The sequence below is a fragment of the Sceloporus undulatus genome, chromosome 3 (genome assembly GCF_019175285.1).
Source record: "Sceloporus undulatus isolate JIND9_A2432 ecotype Alabama chromosome 3, SceUnd_v1.1, whole genome shotgun sequence".
NCBI lineage: Eukaryota > Metazoa > Chordata > Lepidosauria > Squamata > Phrynosomatidae > Sceloporus > Sceloporus undulatus.
This window is the reverse complement of record NC_056524.1, coordinates 121,290,016-121,310,496: the sequence shown is the minus strand read 5'-3', so window position 1 is coordinate 121,310,496 and position 20,481 is coordinate 121,290,016.

Below are 20,481 nucleotides of genomic sequence, written 5' to 3'. Positions count from 1 at the left end.
TTTTAAGCACTGTGTAACGTTAGACTGGTGGACTAAAACCATGATTTGGAAGTAAATCATTCTTGCCCTTAGGGGTACAGGAATGTATGTCAAAACTGAAAGAATATGTTGTTTTATATGAGGGCAAGTAAAAGTTACATCTTAATATAAGTGAAACAATCTAACAGTAATGTACAACATTGAGAAGTAAAGCCATGACCTTTGGCCAGGACATTGTAGAACAGTAGGCACATACAACATATGCGGATATTATGCCTACAGCATTGGAATAAGCTCTGTAATTGTGCTGATGAGGCATTTAAAGAAAGCCCAGCTCCAAGTTAGCTCTTCTAATTAGGCTCCTACAGGCACAGTATTATAAAGCAATACAGAATACATTTAGCTATATCTCAGAAGTGCATATGTATGACCCATACCTTGTGGCATATGAAGCATTTTAAGAAATGCCTTTGATCTGTATGTCATTTTCCCTGCATAATTATGTCTCTGGAGAAAGTCAGGGAAGAGTGGAAAGAGGATATAGAAAATAATCAGAGTCTAAGGTATAGAGATTATTGTTGCTTGGGTCTCCTTTTAAACAGCAAATTTGTCTTGGTTCACAAAAAGGCTCTCAATTTTCTCTAACTCAAGTCTAGTAGGTCAATTCAAACAAACCTCCACCAAACAGTGATACCTTTATTGGCCAACCAAAATGCACAGGATATACATAAATCAATATAGCAATGGTGATTCAGAAGAGCTGCGTAACAATTTAAGTGTGCAGAACTCTGCCACTGGATATCAGGCTATACACAGTAAATCTTTCCCTCAATTTATTGACTGTATATTAGTAATGAATCATCAATGAACTGTAGTGATGCAAGGGTGGTTGTTGTTCTGGTAGTTGTTGCTGTTCCTTTACATTTGCTTTTGCCTATGGAATGACCTAGCTTAATCTTATGTTGTCATGATAATTTTTCTCTTTAATGAACCTCTGTGAGATTTAGGCTACAACTTTTAATTTTTCCTTTATTGTCCCTACTTATCCCCTGTTGTTATTGTTGTTTAAATGTTTGATGGAAGGTATGCTGAAACTTTTACTGAAACCAGATCTTCCCTTTCTTTTGAAACAAGCCTCTGTTGTAAAGACTCAGTTTATCATAATTCACCCATGAAATACTATTTTATTCATACAAACAATTTTATTCATACAATTTTATTCTTACAAACAGTCAACTGTTCTTGCTTTAAAGTGGAGGTGGGCAAATTGTAGCCTGTGAGATGCATGTAGCTGCAAAGGCCATTTTGAGGCCTCCAATAATGTCCCAGCACACCAAAATGTTTTTGGCAGAATACTGAGGATTTATTTTAAAAAACAACAACGAAATGTTTCTACATCTTCTTGGATGTGTTTGTGTTTGGGTGACCATAGGGTGAGGAGTTTGGATATGCATTAGTCCACCCTGGGAGATACTTCATTAGGACTTAAAATAGGCCAGAAAGGTTCAAACTTATGGCCAAATTGTCCTCCATGGTCCCTAGGATGATATGGAGGTGGCTTTTGTTTAAAGATGGGGGAGGATTTAAAAATGCTTTGATGCCCACTGAGAAAGCAGTAGGGTTTGATCCCCCCTCAAAGATTACTATGGGGTCAGTTCCCCACAATTGCCCACCCTTCTTCATTCAGAGGATGCTGGGTACCTTAAAGGAATCAAATACTGTCTGATCTTGAAAGCTAAACAGGGCCATTTCAGATCAGTACTTGGATGGGAGACCACCAGCAAATACCACGTGCTATAAGCTGTATTTCAGAGGAAAGAACTGACAAAGTCACTTACGAATATTCCTTGCTTAAGAAAACATTATGAAATCCATATTTTGACATGCGACTTGAAGGCATACACACACACACACACACACACACACACACACACATATATATATATTCGCATACACATATACATTAGGCTCTATTAATAAAGCAGGAAGATTTTTTAAAGGAATCAAAGGTGGAAGGGAAGCATGTCATTCTCTTCTGATTAATTTTTTTAATTATTATTTTCACACCTTGGCAGCAAATATAATAAAAATGATTTTACTGAATGTGTGTCTCATATCTGGTTGGGGAAGTGAATTGTAGGTCTGTAACTATTTGCTGATGTTCTTCTTAAAGGAAGCAATGATTAATTATAGCAAATTTCTTCTTCCTGCAAGAAAGACTTTGAAAATGGGGCAGTTTTCAGATATTACTCAAAGTTCTCAATTTATTCTGCACGAAATTTACACATGGCATTTTTGCACACACTCCCTATATTGTATGTGGAGGAAACAGCATTTTCTATGCAGAAAATAATATTTCTCCTGAAAAGTGCTGAAAATAGTTCACTGGTCCCTAGTCTATGCCCACTCCTGCTTAAAGGTTAAAACTAATACTTTAAGTTAAGCCCAGAGATGAAATGTGAGCCAGTTCTGCTTAAGTTTTTTTTTTAAAAAAATAAAACAAGTAAGCCACCATTTATTTATATAGATATAGTATCATTGTTCACATGAAATAAAAATAGTTTTCAAGAATAGCAAACATTTTTCTTGGAACAGATATTCAAGCCATGAGCCAACCAAAAAGGCAGGGGAAAATAAGGCTAAGCAGCTAAAGATCAAACAGTGATTATGTGCTTCTCTGTAGCTGGTATTAGGGCACTCACCAAGTCTAGCAATATAAGTAAATAAATAGGATAAACCCCCCTAAGGCTCTTAAATAGCATCTGAATCAGTGTCCAGAATGAAGATGAATACCACAGAATTTAACACTGTCTTTTTCTCTTTTTCTTCCTTGTTCCACAGTCACTTGCAGCAAAACATTGCAATACACAGTGCAATATAAACCATTACCAATGCCTCGAAGGCATTTCCTTGCAGTTAAAATCACTAGGGAAAGATCTGCCCAAAAAGGACAACTGAAAGTCAGCAATGGGCTAAATTAAAAGGGGAAAAATAGCTTTGCAAATAAATACACTAAGGAAGAGCTGGAGTGCCTCAGGCACACTGCACAAAATAGCAAGGTATTAGAATAGGAAGGCCTTGCAGTCTTTCAATTTGAATAGATAACATTAAACCAGCAGAGAATTCTAGCACCTTGCCAGGCTCTTACAAATGCTGAGAAGTAGCTTTAAAAAAAAATAGACCCTCAAGAAAACTAAAAAAAGAAGTAGTTTTTACTTGTATGTACATATTTATTGATTCTGGTTCTATAGCCCACCTCTGTGCTTATGGGCATCAGCTAATAGAGCTTATCTCTGTCAGGAGTAAATATTATTCTCTCTCTCTCTCCCTCTCCCCATATATATTAAATGGGGATAAGATCTACATATATATTAAATGGGGATAAGATAGTGGCACACAAAAACCCTTAACAAATCAACAGTATGATTTTCGGACAACTCTTTGGTTTCTATCTTCCATACGTGGAAGGAATGCCTTACCTTGGCTAGCTATCCTAAAATGCAGAAAGTCTCTTTCCATAGCAAGGTTTAACATCTTTTCCTCTAATCTATTAACTTGCAGTTTTAATAAAACTTCACTGAATAAAAGATGCTGCCTCTGTGATAATCATGAAATAGAGACCATATCACATGTACTTTTCCACTGCAGTTTTTATCAAGGGGCCAGGGAAGATCTACTACAACCCATTACCCAGCATTATCCTGGGCAGTCCTCAGAGTCTCCTGTGGTTATCCAGGACTCTGACAAATCACTCATTAAGCATGGGTGTAAATTATTAAACCTGGCTGTTTTAACTTGAGCATCTTTCCCTATGTAATATGGCTATTTGAGACATATTATTTATATATGCTTTGCACATATATATCCAATTTGTTTCAACTATATATATTTTTTAAATATTCATGTCTTAATGTGCTGTCTCAAAATGTATTTATCACACTGTTTTAAAGTTCTGTTGATTGCAATACACGCACACACACACAGAGTATGCATATATCAGCATCTGGTAGTGAACATATTTCTCTGTGTGCAGTGTGTATGGACACATTAGCTGAGGTATTATTATTTTGCCCATTGTTGGTTCACTAACAGAAAGCAGTGCAGAGTTTTAACTTTGGAAAACAGAGTGCATTGCAGAAGTCTTACAAAGCTAAATGCAAGCATATGTATTTCAAAGTTCACATAGCTCTAGGGTAATATGTTATGCAGTTCTATTTACTGCTATAAGATAGTACTTTATTATGGGTGATTGCTTTTTTCATTTTGTTCAGTTGTTATGAAACAGAAAGACGGCCGTATAAACTTCCCATAAATCTTTGCAATCTGTTTCTTAAGGGAATGTCTGAAGGGAACTTCACTTACCCAGATGTAAGGGGGGGGGAGCAGAAAAGATTTTGTGTGAGCAACGTCTTGAGGAATATTCTCACCATATTATCTGAAAACTGTGGAGACCAAATATTGTTTTAAAACAATAGACTAGAAAGAAGTGCGAACAAAATATTTGTAAAATATTATTTTGCCAGAAAGGTAAACATTGCCTTCTTGGGTGTGGGAGGCAGACACATTTTATAATAGAAAATCCCATCCTGATTGGATCTAGTTTCCTCATCAGATGGCATTAAAAAACTTAGGAAAGGCATTACAGAAAAAGAGCATTATTAAATTAATCAGCTTATACTTTATTTAATCATAGTAGTAAATTTTAACGTGTGCTTTATTGTGGGGAAAATTATGTGATTGCATACTTGACAGCCAATATAATTAAAACTAAAAGTATATCATTGAGACAGAGCTCAGACCAGAGAGGAGGAGTGCTTAAAATAAAACCAAGGGCATTTTGTTTCCACTTCTCATTGCAAATGTGTCGGAAAATTTATAGTTGCAGGCACACAAAAATGTGATACTCAGTACTTTATACCCCCCTTCCCTTTAAAGGTCCATTAGTTCTGGTTTTTTAACTCAGAAGCTGGTAGATGGGGAAATAAAATTAGATTCCATCTTCTTCAAATTACCTATTGATTTAATGTGCCACATTATCAAAAGGAACTAAAAATAAAAGTACATCACCAAATTTACTGCACCAGGTATATAAAGGGGAGGGAGTAACTGATGCCATTTCAGAAGGGGGTCCATGGCAACTCCAGAGTTGTTGTCACTGCTTCCAAATATACCTTCTGCTCTGAGATGATAAGGCACATCTACTAATTCATGAAAGCTCTGGTAGTTTTGCCTTCTTCCTTCCCTTTATCTCCTCCCTCACAAACCTTCATAATAGAATCTTTCATCATATACAGCAGCTGTAAGGACATCTTCAAAACACCAATATTTAAAAATTAGATTGCATGCCAAAATCTTATTTCAGCATTGTTTTTCATTCCAAAATTCCTGTATCTTCTAAAAGCAAGAACATGTCATGAAATGAACAACCATTGTAACTGGCAATGGGCAGGGCTTTTTGAGCCCTTTAAGGGACATAAACAAATTATTGCCCCAGTAAAAACTGAGAAAACATGCTGGTGCAAACAAGATTTTCTAAGCATAAATCAATTAACACATGGATGGGAAATCTTTGACTCTACAGATATTCTGGCCTGCTATTCCCATCAGCCCACACAGCATAACTAAACCTAAGGGATTGTTAGAGTTGCAGTTTGAATCATCTGCAGGACCAAAGATGCCTCACTTGTCATTATGGATTGAAGACAGCAGGTACCTTCCCTTCATTGATTTGAAAGGAAGATGGATTCCAATGTGCATGGACCCCATTCAGATTTTTGCACTACTGCCTCCATGTTCCTACTTCTTTGTACAACACTTCAGCTGATATATTACAATATTTGTGAAATCATCTTGATTCCTGTGGTATCAGGTACTCCTAATACTTAACTAGAAAAGTTCTATTGAATGAAATGGAATATTTGAAAGTAAACATGGATGCTTCATGTGACATGATCATGTTTTAACAGAGAATATGTATCTATGTAATATATGCATATCAGAAACATGGGCGCGTTACAGACCACCCAAAACGGGCGGTCTCGCGCCGCTGCCGGTTGCTGCATCCGGGAACCGCAGCAGCCAAACCGCGCGGTTCCCGGACGCAGCGAAGAAGAAGCGCCAAAATGGCGCTTGTTCTTGCACCCAGATGGGACGCTGCGAGGCGCTACTCGCGCACTCGCAGCGTCACATCCGGGGTGCAACGTACAGACGCTATGCATCCGATACGTTAAAAAACACTATGCGTCCATTATTACGCCCCCGTCACGTGCTAGGGGTGAGACCGGTATGGACGCTATGTCCTCGGCCAACTCTTAGCACGTGACGGGGGCACCGCAAAGGCCCGTTTGTAACGGGCCATGGTGTCTAAAGCAAGGCCTACTCTTTTGTGAATGCCCTCCTCCCCATGCTTGAATCACTTTATATGAGATCCCATACATGAAAGGACATGGGAATAGATAATTGGCATAGTCCATATGGTGCCTCTTTAAATCCTACTTTTACCATCTAGAGTTGCCTGCAATGTGATTTGATAACACTGGTATATATGAGACTGGTGTTGTTGTGTGCCCTCAAGTCATTTCTACTTATGGTGAATCTAAGGCCATCATAGGGTTTTCTTGGCAAGATTGTTCAGAAGAGGGTTTGCCATTGTCTTCACTTGAAGCTGAGAAAGGCTGACTTGTGCAAGGTCACCCAATTGCCAAGCTGGGATTCGAACCCTGCTCTCCAGAGACATAGCCTAATGCTCACACCACAATACAACCCTTGGCTCCTATGTGAGCTACTGCCCATATTTATTTTAACAAAATCAGTATATAACAATTGTGGAGCTGGAATAAAAAATACCAGCCAAAATTCTGGGCTCACATCACAGTGTATCACCTGTTGATATGTGCATGGAATAACAACATGTAAAAGTAGCAGCACTGGTAAAATATGTTAAATTAAGCAAAATACTATCCTGAAATGCATATCAGTGTAGCAATGCCAGCATCCCTGATGCAACTCACAATATATAGTCAAACAACAAAATAAATGAACTACAAAAACACTGTCAGTATTTGCACAGCACAACATAAATATACAATAATCAATAAGGAGAGGGAACACTGTGTTTCAAGAGATTTTATTCTGGGGAGAACAGCCTTTCAGACATGAAAATAATCTTCCTTACTGCGAAATTCTGTGCTCTAACAAAGTCTGGAATAAGGGAGAATCTTGGGATATTCAGACTTAATGCATTGTTATATTAGGACTACAGTTTAGAGAATGGGGAAAGTGGTCATGGGGGGAGGAAAAGTGCCATGTCCCCCCCCCCCAGTGTTTCAGAACAAGTGGAGGTCACTATTTCAATCAGGAAGTAAAAAAGGAAGTTATTTGCCCACAAGTTCCCAAAGGGCACAAGGAGGCCTTTTGATGACTTTTAAAATTTAAAAAATGAAGATAAGCAACAGGAGTGTGGTCCTCCAGGGTCTCATGAGATGCCAATGTAGACTCCCAGTATCTAACAGTTGCCTAGATGATAATAATACACTGATTGTTATTGCTACGTAAAATATAGCCTATAGAATATTTATATATATTATATGTGCAAGCAGGATTCAGAAAAGGAAGGGGCACTAGGAATCACATTGCAAACATACAATGGCTAATGAAGCACACCAAAAAATTCCAAAAAAAGAGTCAGCATGTATTTAATAGATTACAACACAGCATTTGATTGTACAGATCATGAAATGCTATGGAATGCACTCAAAGACATGGGTGTGCTACTGCATCTGATAGTCCTGATGAGGAATCTGTACCAAGGACAAGAGGCAACCGTCAGAAGAGAATTTGGGGAAACAGATTGGTTCCCAGTAGGCAAAGGTGTCAGGCAAGGCTGCATCCTACCACCCTACTTTTTAAAACTTATATGCTGAAAACATCATAAGAACAGCATAATTAGAATTAGAAAAAGGAGGAGCGTAGATAAGAGGAAGCAACATTAACAACCTAAAATATGCAGACAACACCATAATATTAGGAGAAGATAGTGAAGAAAGCAGAAAGAAAGAAAATAAACTCATTTGAATTGTGGTTCAGGAGAAGAGTACTTAGGATGTTATGGGCAGCCAAGAAAACAAACAAATGGGTTCTTGAACAGATCAGACCAGGACTTGAAAGCAAAGATGATCAATTTAAGACTATCATACTTTGGCCACATAATGAGTAGGCATGGGTCACTAGAAAAAACAATAATGCTAAGAAAGAAGAGAGGAAGACCACAAACCAGATGGATAGACTCAATCAGGGGAGGTTGTGGGTAAGGGCTTGTTGCATCTGGGCAGATCAGTGGAAGATATGGATTCTTGGAGATGTCTCATCCACGGGGTCACCATGAGTCAGAACTACAGGTCAGCTAACAACAATATATATCCTATATATTTCCTGCTCAGATCCTGGAAATTTTATAAATGTCAGTAGATGCTGGACATCATTCCCATTCCATTGATATCATCAAACAAGGTAAAGCTGGAACATCTGCTTTATTATTTATGTTATTACATGTTATCAATTGTTTCACACCTATACTGCGAAACAAAATGGACACCTCACATTAATAGAAATTCTGTTCTAGAAACTTTCCTTCTATTAATAGAAGCATAAATAATCAAACATTTTTACCCGACTATGACAATCTGTCAAAAGACGAAAGAGAAGCTCTGAGAAATCTACAGATGGGAATGAGAATTATTAATAAACCTGAAGATAAAAGGGGAGCAGTTGCTATATTGAAACCTGTTGACTACATTTCTGAAGGCATCAGACAATGATGTAAAAATTTGCAGGACTCTCAACAAAGACATCACAGCAGATCTCAATAGGCTTATCACAAAAACTATACAATGTTTTAATAAGAAGAAGCTATTTGGCACAGAAACAGCTGATCTAGGAGATTAGTGCTTTGGCTTTAAAGCACCATATCCCCGACGGGATAAAGACACATTTAATTTTCAAAATGGGTGTTATCACATTCACTGTGTCATTGCAAATGCAGCCAGATACAGCCCGGATGCCAGCTGGGCTCATCCTGCACCTTTTCAAAAACAGGACTTTTCTTTTTTAAAAAAGGTACAGAATAAGCCCGACTGGCATTCGAGCTGTATAAGGGTTGCATTTGCCCTGGCCTAAGTAAATGTGATAACATCCATTTAAAAAATTAAACATGCCTTTATCCCATCGGGGACAAGGCACTTTAAAGCCAATGCACTAATCTCACTAATCAACCCCAACCCCTGTTGACAGGATTTAAATGTTACCTAAAATGCATAAGCCAAGCAACTCAGGGCATCCCATTCTTGCAATAATGGTGGTATTGTTTGTTTTCAAATAGTTTCCAATTTTTGGTGACACTAAGGTGAACCTATCACAGGGTTTTCTTGACAAGTTTCTACAGAGGGGGTTTGCCATTGCCATCCTCTGAGACTGGGAGACTGGGACTTGCCCAAGGTCACCCAGTGGTTTTCATCACCAACCGGGGATTCAAACCCTGTTATCCAGAGTTAGGACCGAAACAAATGGCCTGGTAAAGGTGGCTTCACACTGCCTTGGGGGCATGGTTTGGATATTCCACACCCCAAGCCAGACAAAACCATGCTGGTGATTACATGCCGGCCAGTTTCTATCCATCTTGGTGGCATGGCATTTAGACATCACTCGCCCTGGAGCTGGTGAAAAGCCTTCTCTAGAGGCAAAGGGCTTTTGTTGGCCCCAAATAGGAGGTGATTTTTTTCCTGCTCCTATTTGGGGTAGAAGCTGGCTGGATTGTGGGTGCATTTCTGTTTGCCGCAGCCCCAACTCAGCTTAAAATGGGCGGCTACAAGCTGCCTCTTTTCAGCTGTCTGTTTCAGCCTGTATAGTTCAACACTCAAAACATTATACCATCCTGATTCTTTCCATTCTCCCTCACATGTAATAATTTTAAACTCTATGTAAACCGCTTTGATCTTTTTGGAAAAGCGGTATATAAATAAAATTTATTATTATTATTATGTAATAATTTTATTTTTAACAACAAACAAGAACACAAGGCACAGTTCAGCAACCATATATCAGCCACTACCATCCAAAAACTTGAACAATTTATTAAAAAACATTCCAAGGGAACCAAGACTTTCCAAAATAATTATATTTGCAGTGCAGAAACTGTGATCTAACCATTGTGGGGCTGGGGGAGGGGATACCATTTCTGTATTTACAAACTCAGAACCTTGACATCCTACATCCTTAATTTAGATGGCAACACTACACTACTGTCGCTGAGGCATGTTTAACACTGCATAATTATAGCACTATAATTCCACTTTAACTGTCATGGCTGCATCTTATGAACTCTTGAGATTCATACTTTGAGGAGGCAGGAGACTTCTCTTGCTGAGAATTCTGAATATTCTTTCCTAAAGTGCAAATTTCAAGATTCCATGAGATCTCACCATGACAGTTAGAGTGGCGTCTATAATTGCTATAATTGTGTAGTGTGCAAGGGCCCTGGATGCTGTCTAACACTTCCATTCCAGTGTAACACTTCCATTCCAACTTACATCAGAAAGGAAGGAGGAAGCCAAAACAACTGATGTTTTATACAGACAAATATGTACTTTCAATAGTTTTATTGAATGTATTCCAATTTTGTGGCATCCTTTTGAAAACTAACTTCTTTCTGAAAACTGTGTTATTTAACTATTTTAGGTGGCAGTAAAGATAGATATAGATAGATAGATAGATGATAGATAGATAGATAGATGATAGATAGATAGATAGATAGATGATAGATAGATAGATAGATAGATAGATAGATAGATAGATAGATAGATAGATAGATGATAGGTAGATAGATGGTAAACAGATCATATACAAAAAATCAAGTATATAATTAAAAAGAAATAATGATGCAAACCCATTTCCCCAAGTTAGTAATCTGTTAAAAGCCCTGGAATTTATATATATATTGTCCTGGCACCATAATGCAGAGGTTCCATGCAATGTTCACCTTCATTTATGTTACTGTCTACCCTGTTCAGATGGTTAACACATTCTAAGGAGAATGTTTAAAAACGTTTTAGTTCATGGACAGGCTGATATGGAGCTGAAGCAAGGCAAAGCAAGGCTACTTGATCCCAAAATGCATAGGATTTTGGAATACTAAGAGGCAGTACAAACTGGTGATAAACACCAGCATTGGGGCAGAGTGAGGGTGTCGTGACCACACGCTGTGTGCCCCAACTCCATCCCCATGCTGGCGTGATGCCACGTGCCCCAGCGCAAGGCAAGAGGCCTCATGGTGCTCCCTTGGCAGAGCATGTACACACCCTGTGCCAAAGGAGTGCCAAAAAGTCGTGGCGCCAGCAGCTTTGGTGACCTTTCGTAGCACAAAAACGAGGCACTTTTTGCAGCTCCTTTTTGAGCTGCGGAAAGGCCAGATCGGGGCCATGGCGTATAGTTGCCGCGGCCCCAATCCGGCTAGGAAAGGGGCGGCATCTTGCCCCTAACTGTACAGCCCCTAACACCCTAACTTGTGACTGAACTAGAAGCCAGTGGATCTCATTAAGCTATTTAAGGAACCAACTGATTTTTTAAAGAATTATTTGGGAGTAAATCTTACTTTGGAGTTAATCCAATGGAGCTTCCTTTGGTATAGATATTTATAGGGTAGTTTTAATGCAAAACTACCAAGAATGAAAATGAAATCAATAGAGGCATGGATGCATGGAAAGAGATATAATCACAAGAAAAAATAGAACCCATTTCCCTCTGCTAGACAGAGCAACTTGGAAACTGGGACTTCAGAGAACCATCCTTGAATTTTGAATTTTGAACCCCCTGATGGCTAAATCCAGTTGTTACTCCTGACTCGAGTAGAACCATAATATCAGTGTGAACATTAGCACTTATATAAGTTCGACTGATTTAATGAGTCATGTCTACTTAGCCCTAAGGTCCTTCCCATCCCTATTTCTTGCATAATTTTTACTTTAGTATACATTTAAATGTACCATAAAGATTCAATTTATGTCAACTATCTTAGGGATTTCCCCCCCAACTGGTAAGATATATATTCTGGAATAATAAACAAACATACTAATAAATACATTTAACATAGGGAGAGTTCTTTCTGTGTGAACCAGGTTGAGATTGTACTGCAGATCATTTTAAGCATCTTCTGAAAAGTGCAAGATGAAATGGATGGAGGAACAGATAGACACATATATAGGATAAACAAACAGATAGGCTGCAAAACAGGCTAGATGGTAAACAGACAATAGGGCATTTTTCTATGTGTTTTTTTCTGAGTTTGTAAAAATTTGATCAGAAAGAATTACATACATCTGCAGTGTTGACTTCAGCAATGAACCATTTTCCAGAAAACATGTTAGAAAACTATCCCAGATTTCCCAGGGCATTTGAGGAAGGACAGTTCATGCACCTTCTTCCTCTTAGGAATATCTTTTGCTGCATTGCTTGAATACTTGAATTAGCCCAATTGCCTTTCTAAGCTAGCCTTTCTATATGTAAATATTTCCTTATTACCACCTTCCATGAAAGCCTCATTTCTTGATATTCTTCCATCAGAGCTTATAAGTGTAATATTGAGCCTCATGATTCTAGCCATGTACTCTGAGATACTCACCCTTTCATAAAAGCTGGATTTAAGAGGCTTTAGAGCATACAGTCAGTTGAAATGTGGCTGATGTTTACATGCAGAACAGTTTGTGAAATGGAGATTTGAAAATTCATTGAACATCAGAGTGTGGTGCTGAATAGCAAGACGGTTGTTAGCAAAATGCACAATAGTTTCTAGCACAAAACAAATGTAAACCTTCAGTAAATAATGAGGCACTGTAGAGCCACAGCAGAAATGTTATTTTTTCCCTCCATCACACTATATACAGTATTTCTCCTATTTGACTACTGAGTTCAGAATTGTTTTATGGAAAGTAACCCTTCACAACCCACGGTCAAAAAAATCCTCCTCCTCCTCTTCTTTTGGGGGTATAGTTCTTTTTCCTGCATTTTCCACCAACTTCACTCTGCCAACTACTTAGTGGTAATTTTATTTTCTTGTCGCTCATCCTCCACTGGCTTTGGTTGCATCATTTGTCCCAGTCAATTAGGAATCATATAGTCAATGACATGATGCCACCACATCAAGCAGCCAGTTATATTGGGTTCAGAGTGAGGAATGGACTTATTCACCAGGCAATTGCTTTAGAGGTAGTCTCATACAAATGACAAAAAGGAGGGGGCTGACTTCAGTGGTGGTCTGGAGGCAGAGGCTATAAATAAATTGCTTCTGCTTATACAAGTCAGGGAACCTACATTTTGACACTCCTACTCCTGTATCTCCATTCAGCACAAGGGAATGAGGGGTACCAGTTCCTCTGGAATCACATGATTCAAGGTGCAGAATGTCGCACTAGATATGGGAGATGGGTGAAAATTTGGTACCCTGGCATTTACAAGTGGATACAAGGCGAGGTTGGACAAAGTGCAACCTTCAGGCTGCAAGCAACACCAGCCCCCTCATGACCCCTGGAAATGTTGGGGGGCAAAGTTAAAATGGTCCCTACCCTTTGGCTGTTTTTAGTTGATTTCCAACCAACTTCCTGATAATGAAAAAATTGCCCTTCATAGATCTAAATTGGCCCAGAGAGGGCCAAATATGTGATGAACAACAATGCTTCCAATGCACTTGCAGAACATTTGAGACCATTCAAAAAGGGGTGGGGTGATAAGTCAGGATCCCTGGGATGCCAGCATGTTTTTCAACATTTGTCCACTCCTGCATTTAGGTAAAATCTCTAGTACACACAATCCAGGCTGTCTTGGAAAACTTTATGGAGAAACAGTGATTACTTAAACATCCATGAGTACATTGAACCCTTATATTTCTCTCTATTTTTTTAATACTTGTGGAAGATATATATTAGATTAATTGGAATATAATTCTTGTAAATCAAAAGTGTCTTTAATCTGGTGTCCCATTTATTAACGTGTTAGAGCATGAGTCGGTGGAAAGGGGTATGATTCAGCCCAAATAAAGTGTTTTTCCATTTACTCCCATGGTGGAAAAATCTTTGAATTTTTGTCTTGCTGACATCATTTGGATTTCAGTGTACTTCAAATTGGTTTGTTTTGTCTGTGGTTTTTTTTTTAACTGTTAAAACATTTGATCTGAAATGCTATCACCTTTTTATTGTGATCAGAGTACCGTCCTCTGTTAAGAATAAAAGGTTTCTCTTCTCCGCCCCCACCTGGGATGTCTTTGCCAGTTTCAATGAGTAATCTATTTGTTCTTCCATTGTTGAAAGTAAATTCAATATGCATTTAAATGATTAAATGCAACAATCGGGGTAAAAATAATTCATGCCTATCTTATTTACATAAAGTTTCAAACTAGATCCAGGTCTGGGAGATAAAAGGGTTTCCATTAAGGATTTATTGAAGTTTTAAACAAATGTGACTACCTTGAGGCCAGTCAGAAAATCTATTAAAAGGATGCTTTTTTTATTTTTAAAGGCAACACACATGTGCAAAGAAATAGTTGAGGAAGAATACAATGCTTAAAGGAAATTTTCTGCATACTAGATGTGAACAGAATTACTGAACAGATAAAGAACAAAGTGAAAGGAGAAGAAGAGGAAGAAGAAGAAGAAATAGTAATAACACATTATTATTATCATTATTATTACTGCTGTTGCTGCTACCATGGCCTGGTACAGACGGGCAAAATGTGGCGTGGCGTCATTGTCACTAGGGTTAGGGAGCATGGACCATGCACATGCTCCCTAACCCTAGTACGTACTGGCGGCGGCAAAATGGCAGTGCCTTGTCTACACAGGCGCCACCATTACAACTTGACAGATACATGTGACGTCATGAATGCGTCATTTGCTCACATGGGCGTCGCAAGTGCGACGCAAAAAGAACCCACTTTTCCAGGTTCTTTTTCCACCGGCAGGAAGCCTCGTGGTTTGGCCTCTGAGGCTTCCCTCCGGCAGAAATCCAGGTGCCAGCAGGCTGCCCTTTTTGGGCAGTCTGTATCCCGCCTATATAAAACTGGGCTCTATATAGTAGTTGAAAAGAAGAAATTATTAACACAAGAGAGAAGGAAAGAGAGAGTGATTTTCATCAAATATAAATTTGGTTCAGCAACCCAGATGAAGGCCTCTGCCCTCATGCTCATAATGCAATGAGGAGGAGATATATTTTATAGGATTTTGACTAGGCTGAGATCAACTTGTGTGTCAGGATGCAGACTGTCTTGACTGGGGAGGATAGCTGGGCTCTTATTGGTCTGATCACATCATCAGCCTTCCCCTTCTTACAAACCCACTATGATCGCAGGAAATATATGACTCTCTTGTTCTTATTTCTTCTGTACAGATTTTTTTTTTTTTTAAAAAAAGTACAAACATAAAGGGAAGTGTCTACTCCTTTATAACCTTTTGGTGAGTTCAGAAAGTTATGTAGATGCTTCTTCTTAGAAACACAGCTCTGAACTAAATGTGTTATGGTCTGCTCTTTGAGTATTTGCCAGCTGTTGTGATGCAGTGGTTAGAGTACTGACCTAGGACTGGGGTGGCAGATTCAAATCTTCCTCTGTCATGAACTTCATTAGGTAACTTTAGTTCCATTACTTTCTCTTAGCTTAACCTCAGAATTGCTGCAAGGTTTAAATAATAGAGAACCATGTGCACTATTTTGAAATGAATCAATTATACATGTGTGTGTCTGTGTGGGACTATGATTTTCCAGACTAAACTGTCTTTGAATTACACACACATACATACATGTTCTTAAGAGCCAAGGTTAGCATTTTAAAATATAAATAAATAAAGTTTTTTGCTGGTGTTGCAAATATACTTCTCCATCTTTGATATGATACCAAATAATAAAGTGATAAGGAAAATGTTGAGGGGATAGGTGCATATTAGAGGGGGGGTATAAGATTTAGGTGAACACCTACAGCTGGGTGAAGGTTAAGTCTCTGAAACTAACTTTTTAGGTATTGAGACTAAATGGGTATGGAAAAAGACTTGCCTTGGGGCTGGCCTAATATATAAAAGGTAAAGGTATTCCCCATTGACAAGGTTGTCGTGTCCAACCATAGGGGCAGTGTTCATCTCTTTTACTAAGCTGAAGAGCCTGTGTTGTCAGAGACTACTCTGTGATCATGTCGCCAGCATGATTGAACAGATTGTTGTTTACCTTCCCACCAAAGTGGTACCTATTTATCTATTTGCATTTGTGTGCTTTCAAACTGCTAGGCTGGCAGAAGCTGGGAGTAGTGATGAGAGCTCACCCTGTCATGCAGCATCCAGGCTTCAAACTACCAGCTTGCTGATCTTGCAATCCACAGAGTCAGTGTCTTAACCACTTGAGCTACTGCATCCCCTAGATCAGGGGTAGGCAACCTGCGGCCCGCGGGCCGAATGCGGCCCGGTGAGGCCTTGGGACCGGCCCCAGCCCGGTCCTGCTGCCAATTGCTGCCGGGCCTTTGGCGTCTCATGCGACGGGCATGGTGGGGCAATTGTCTATACAGTGGTACCCCGGGATACGAATGCGCCGCCTTACGAAATTTCCGGGTTACGAAAAAAATCCATTTTAAAAAACTGTTCCGGGTTACGAAGGTTATTTCGGGTTACGAAAATTTTTTTGGTGCTTTTCGGTGCTATTTCGCACGAAATCGCGGCTTTTCCCCATTAGCGCCTATGGCTTTTTCGCCTTACGAAGATTTTCGGGTTACGAAAGCGGCGGCGGAACGAATTAATTTCGTAACCCGGGGTACCCCTGTAGAAGCCTCAGAAACATGCATTTATCTTAACATTTTTTCAAAAATCAGCAAATGTTTTCACGTGTCCTCCATTTTTTATTTTAAAAGTGCCCTCCATTTGAAAATATTGTCCTACATTTGTCCCGGTTTATTTACTTATTTAATGTAAAAACAAATATTTAATTATTTATTTTTTGGCTTCGGCCCCCCAGTTGTCTGAGGGACAGCAACCCGGCCCCCGGCTCAAAGGGGTTGCCTATCCCTGCCCTAGATATATGTAAACCCTAAGTTATAAAACCTTACTTAAGTCTTGTGAATTAAGTGAGGACATCTTGGTTGGTGTACTGGCTGCGGGCAAGCCAGGGAACAACCCAGTTCTGGGTTATTTATTTATTTATTTATTTTATTTATAGACCGCTATTCCGCTTTGATCATAGCGGTGTACAAGTAAAAAATTTTCATCAAAATATTTTTAAAAGAAATAACTGATATTAATTTAAAAAGAATGTTGTCTTCCAGGCGAGGCCTGTTGTTGCTGGCCTGCCTCTCTCCCCCTCAAGATGGTGGTTGGAGGAGGGCTCTTTGTCTTCCAGGCCTGGCCTCTCTCCCCCTCAAGATGGTGGTCAGGAGGAGGGCTCTTTGTCTTCCAGGCCAGGCCTCTCTCCCCCTCAAGATGGTGGTCAGGAGGAGGGCTCTTTGTCTTCCAGGCCAGGCCTCTCTCCCCCTAAAGATGGTGGTCAGGAGGAGGGCTCTTTGTCTTCCAGGCCAGCCACTCCTCCACCTCAAGATGGTGGTCAGGAGGAGGGCTCTTTGTCTTCCAGGCCAGGCCTCTCTCCCCCTCAAGATGGTGGTCGGAGGAGGGCTCTTTGTCTTCAGGCCAGGCCTTTCTCCCCCTCAAGATGGTGATCAGGAGGAGGGCTCTTTGTCTTCAGGCCAGGCCTTTCTCCCCCTCAAGATGGTGATGGGTTGCCCTTGGGGCTCAGGTGTTTTGCTCAGGGGAGGCTGGGGAGGTAGTCTAGGACTGGACTACTTGCCACAGCTGCTCCTACACTAGGTTACTCCCCCAGTTTTTGCAGATCTTGAAGAAACACAGTTAAATAATTTGTTTAAATAAAGTTGCCCATTTAAAACTCAGTTCTCTGTGTCTGGCGTTATTTCCTGAGTTGGTCAGCAATGGTATCTTCCCCTTTCTCTAATATCTGCTATGTTAGAACAGTGATGGTGAAGATAGTATACTTCTTTGCTATAATGTGAGATGTGATTCTGTAATGCATTGTCACAAGCTGTTATGCTATGGTTTCAAGGAAATGAAATGAGTAGTGTTTGAAGAACATAAACCTTCTGACATCATATTTCATTTTCCACACACACACATCTTTATGCAGTGGCTGAACATGTTATGATGAGTGGAACTAAACAAAGAAGCTTTTGACACATAGTGTCCCAGAGTACTCATTTCTTTATTTCAGCATGTCTTGGACTGACATCCATATGCATGATAAAATTATTTTGCTTCAGGATAACCATTTCCTTCTTAACTCATACTAAAGGAATCAGGGCAGCAATCTTACGACTGTTTTTATTTGCTCACTGAACTCTATGACACTTATTTCTCATGTAAAGCATTGAATATAATCAGGTTTTTTTTCTTTTTTAAAAAAGCTGTGCACTGACTTTAACAACAAGTAGCCAAAATCATGGCATGTAGAAATAAACCATCAGAAGCCATTAGGTTTTCAGAAAGATTTGGTATCTGAAAAACTAAGTTAATTTGCATTTCCCAAAAATAATCAGTAAACTAAAACACACCCCATTTCTGACCCATTAGAAGAAACCTGCAGAAAAAGGTATGTATTATTGTATACATTTCTATGGATGCATATATGTATAAGATAAAATATGAACAGGAATTTATACATTTGGGGAAAATCATTAAATAACATGTATGTTATGAGAAAAACATTTAAGTAGCAATCCCTTTCACTATAAGTTGACAAGCAATTTGAAGGCATGCCCACACAAAGACAGAGACATCTGCTTTGCCCTGATATAATGAATCTAGATCAAGTCTCAAGCCAATTTGATCTAATATCAGGAAGTTCAGTCACATTTACATAAAATAAGATGAAATATTTATACACTTTCACTTATAGAGAAAATATCTTTGTTGGTGTTAGAAATAACACCAATTAAGGGCCCCCCACTTCTCACTTTTACAGGTTGCATGTGAGATGTAATAAAGTGCATGTGTTTATGTAATGTCTGGCATGTGTAGTTTGTAGTCATATAAAGCTGTTAGTACTACTAGATGCCATCAAATGTATTATGGAGGCTGACTATTTGCAAGGTTGCTTCCAGATCTTATCTAGAGAATAAAATGGCCTCCAAGAGAATAAGAAGGTCATTTTATCATACAAAGCAAGATTTTGGACACTGCAGAGTGGAATGTTCATTCTAAGTCCCTGAAAAACAGTATAGAAAAAAAAATACACCTACACAAAGTTCAGCTCTCTATGGTCTCAGTACTGTCATTTTGTATAGCAGCTTTTACTGTGTACAGTCCCCCCAAGTGCAATAAAACAATGGAGCAATATAAATTCTTTACAAGAAATCGATAAGAAGGAGATAGGCGCTAGGCTCTTATGTTACAGTATAACAGACTTTAGCAAGTGCATGTAATTTTGCAGAGACAGGAGACAGGGATACAATTATGTATGCACAAAGGATAGCCAGCTGCAAACGCAGCTGCTCTGAGACAGTGATCTCACCTTAAGTAAATGTCTGGTTATAGCTTAGGCAGTAAGGAACTGGACACCAAGCTATGGCTTTGTAGATTGCAATAACACTGCTATGGGCATATGGGAGGGGGGATGGCCAGTCCAAGCAGAGAGTAAGTAAATTGGGGGTTTGGACCCACTGACTGTAATCTTGGTGTCATTTTATGATTACAAGTGTTCCTCTATGGAAGCAGCTGGAGAATTTCTGCCTCATGTGCAATGTCCACATTCATATCAAGTTTGCACAAGCACAATATCACTGCATGTGGCACTACTGAGCATATGGAAAGGTTTGAATTCTTCACTAATTTCATTCTTGAAGGAAGGAACAAGTAATTTTAGGCCTGATACAGACAGGCCAAAATAAAGCTCCTTCAGGTCATTTTGGAGGTATGCTGTCTAAATGATGCATGCGTCCTAAGTGTCCGGAAGCCGCGCCAAAGCCACAATCCAATCCTAAGGATGGGAGCACAGCTTTGGCACAGCTTCCGGACTCTTAGGATGCATGCATCATTTAGACAGCATACCTCCAAAGTGACCTGAAGCAGCTTTATTTTGGCCTGTCTATATGGGGCCTTACTCATTTTCTTTCTGCCACAATTAAGTCCTCAAAAAGGGTGGAGTTTTTATTACAATACATGGCCTATACAGGAAAAACTATTTTCTGTACAGAAAGTATCATTTATTATTTTATTTATTTATTTTTATAACATGCTGCCTCACGCTTGGATTAGGTTGTTCAGGTTCTCTCATTTGTACTTAGCTGAGGTGCTTGTCACAAAAAAGTAGGTACAGTGTTAATATGAATGAACAAAAATAAAATCAGAGATATCCTAACCTACACAGCTAAAAGTATATGAAAATAAGATCATAAATAATTGTCAGTAATATTTAGTTTTTTGTGGGGGT